The 3301-nt window shown below is 40.0% G+C and overlaps 1 long non-coding RNA gene across 2 annotated transcripts; it reads right to left on the bottom strand.

The window, feature by feature from the left end:
- Window positions 1-618: 618 nt before the first annotated feature.
- On the bottom strand, window positions 619-1488 carry LOC113470424. 2 transcript variants are annotated; one of them, XR_003393481.1, is made up of 2 exons: window positions 1377-1488; window positions 619-1176 (listed from the first exon to the last, which is right to left on the bottom strand). It is a non-coding gene; the product is annotated as an uncharacterized LOC113470424 (long non-coding RNA). The 2 variants fall into 2 exon arrangements; XR_003393482.1 differs by having other exon boundaries at window positions 1387-1488.
- Window positions 1489-3301: the final 1813 nt, after the last annotated feature.

Raw genomic sequence — 3301 nt, 5'->3', positions numbered from 1 at the left:
AGCAGCCATGTCGTTCATATTGAGTAGATTCGTATTAGCTTAACCCATCCTCCAGGGTTGTTTGCCCCAACACCTAAACCTCGGAGTGAGCTTTTTGTGTTTGCCATATTGAGTAACACAAAAAGCCCAAACTGAGGCTTAGGTGTAGGGGCTGGTCAGCCCCAAAGGACGGGTTAAGCTTCTACGAATCTACGAACACTGTTGCCTCTCAATATGAGAGACTAATAGACTGATACCTTAAAAAAACTTCCTAGTTCTAGGTATCACTTTGTATAGATGTTCAGTGATTTGTACAACTCAGAAAAGGAGCCCTAAAGCGTCTCCAAAGGCCAAATCGGGCCTAAAACTTGATGTGCTTCACGTGTTTTCCAAATTTCGTACCATATTGAGTAACACTGTTGCCTCTCAATATGAGAGACTAATAGACTGATACCTTAAAAAAACTTCCTAGTTCTAGGTATCACTTTGTATAGATGTTCAGTGATTTGTACAACTCAGAAAAGGAGCCCTAAAGCGTCTCCAAAGGCCAAATCGGGCCTAAAACTTTATGTGCTTCACGTGTTTTCCAAATTTCGTTGAAACTTGGAATCGGACAAACCGTTTCGAGATTTACAGAAATTTTGGAAAAGTAAGAACTTGTGCGAATCAAAGTGTAAGTACAAACAGAAACGAATTGACCGTAAGACAAGTTAGTGTAACATCAACCAACAGGGATTGAAGAGGCTCCCATAAATTTGATATAGTATTGAGAGCATTAGGTTGTATGTACACTCTGCCACTCAACCTTGCCACAACCAGCCAGGTGGTCTAACGAGAGAGAGAGAGGTTTGGTGTCTTCCAGTTAAGTAAATGGTTCGGTCTCAGGTCTTAATTACTGGTTTGGATCATCACAGCGGTAATAAGATCTCTCTATCTTGTTCCAAGTTATGAGTTATTCCCAAACGGGGAAACACCACGTTTTGAATATTGTGATGTCTTTAGTCAGGCGGATTGGAGGCCCCCCCCCAATTTGTAGGCGGACGAAACGGGAACTCCCAGAATTTGGAGAATCGGAAGGTTTCGCCACACATCCATAGGGGTTTTGCTTGAGACCTTTGCTGTAAGTTCGATTAGTTTAGTATTTTGACTTCAATAAACACTTTCAACGCTTTAACATGAACCTGTTAGACTTTGCCACTATAAAAGAGATAAAACACCCAGACATTAAATCTATCTGTCTAGAGGTTTGACTATTTAGGTATACGTAATTAATTGCTGACTTTTCAGAGGCAAAGACCGTTATTATCTTAATTATGTACATTGGTCGTTGATATTACGCTGGGAGAAACATAATGATAATAATAGTAAGTTAGTAGTGTTAAAAGATAAAATAGTACCAAATATTACGTTAGGACCAACGCTACAACCGTTCCAACCCGACCAAAACAAATATTTCACGTATGTGCACTTCCTAAGTATTATTCAACTTGATGTAATGCCTCTCTCGACTAAAATATCTAATCTATTTTCCCTATTACCTAAACTCTCCGCTTATCTCCCTGTTACGATAATGACTATTAACATCATCGTAAAGTAGAATGAGATCCCGCCCATTTCTCTATCGATACTAATAGGGATACAACTCAATAATAGACTCATGTTATTCTTGGGTAAAGATTCGAATAACATCGATTAATGAAAAAAGACGGAGTTGGTTCAAAGAGTTGGTCCAAAGAGAAAATTAGGGGATTAGTACTAAGATTCAAAAGAGAAAACAGTTCAAGACTTAGTCCAAATAGTGAAGGAAGTAAGTTGGCCCTAAGAGAAAACTAAGAGAGTTACTTAGGTACTATGTTTTCTATTAGTTACTCCAAAGAGAAGAGTCAGAGAGGTATTCAGAGTTCCAATGATTTAATCGATTTTAAATACGGAAAGTGGTCGATTTTACGTATATGGGTAAGGAAAGTTGTGCATTTCAGATACCAGGAAAGTCATACCTTCGTAAGGCGTGTGATGTTCACGGCAAGATTTTTTTTTTTTTCTTTCTTTTTCATCGTCGGTCGGGTTTTATTTGTTTCTGTTACAGGTACATATAAGGTAAAAGCGTGTAGGAAGCTTCCTGAGCACAAATCACACGGGTTCAGATCTTGTCCAGGCGCGGAAACAATGTCAGAGATCAGAGGAAGGGGCCTGGGTAATACAAAGGTTGAACGCGAAAGGGAGAACGCGCGTTCAGAATACTGAATTTTCTTCAAAATTAGACAAGCCTTACCGATTTTGATAAAATTTGTCCTTAATGCGAGCCCATAAAGAAAAAGGAGCTTAATATTAGATAATAGACGTCGCTTTTGGGGAAAATGAAGGCAAGGGACCTATTTTATGACTAATATGTAGTACACACCTGACGCCTCATATCTTAGGTAATTAGTTATTATAGCTAGTTCTATACTTTACAAGTTAGTCATGTGACTGATATTGAAAAGTTTGACTCAGACCTCTTCAGACCCTGCACATCCAACCCTGAGCTTGAATTTTCTTCAAAATTAGACAAGCCTTACCGATTTTGATAAAATTTGTCCTTAATGCGAGCCCATAAAGAAAAAGGAGCTTAATATTTATAGACGTCGCTTTTGGGGAAAATGAAGGCAATTGGGACCTATTTTATGACTAATATGTAGTACCTGACGCCTCATATATTAGGTAATTAGTTATTATAGATAGCTAGTTCTATACTTTACAAGTTAGTCATGTGACTAATATTGAAGAGTTTGACTCAGACCTCTTCAGACCCTGCACATCCAACCCTGAGCTTTCATCAATACACGTGGGTTATTGCTAACTGGTGTTCGCAAGGCAATGTTCAAATTGCACCGAACACACGTTGAACTCAAATAACGTCACTAAGAGGTCTTAGGTGACGGAGGTTTTACCGTCCATTTAGCGAGAAGCTAAAGGCCTCCTCACATTAAGGGGACTACACATTAGATGGACCGGGCTGCACCGGAACATTCTCCGAACCAAAATTGAGTCCGTCGGAATCCAAAATTGGGTTCGTCGGAAGTGTGTAGGCTAATATTTGGTCCGGCGGGCCGAGTGGTCCGGGAGAATTCAAAACGAATTTAATTTTTGGTCAGGCGGCGCGGCGGACCATTTCTAAAATTCCATACCTCGGCTGGGATTGAACCCACGCCCTCCTGTTTACCAGGCGAGCGCCTTGATCACTACACCACCGAGGCAGGTAGAAAGGACGAACGAAGGAGAAAATAGAGAGGAAACAGGTGGAAAATTCCAAGAAGAAAAAGATAGCGAAGGAGAACAAGAA

The sequence above is a fragment of the Diaphorina citri genome, unplaced genomic scaffold, assembly GCF_000475195.1.
Source record: "Diaphorina citri unplaced genomic scaffold, Diaci psyllid genome assembly version 1.1 scaffold1571, whole genome shotgun sequence".
NCBI classification, from domain to species: Eukaryota; Metazoa; Arthropoda; class Insecta; order Hemiptera; family Psyllidae; genus Diaphorina; species Diaphorina citri.
Note: the sequence above shows the minus strand (reverse complement) of the source record. Positions and strands in the feature narration are given on the sequence as shown.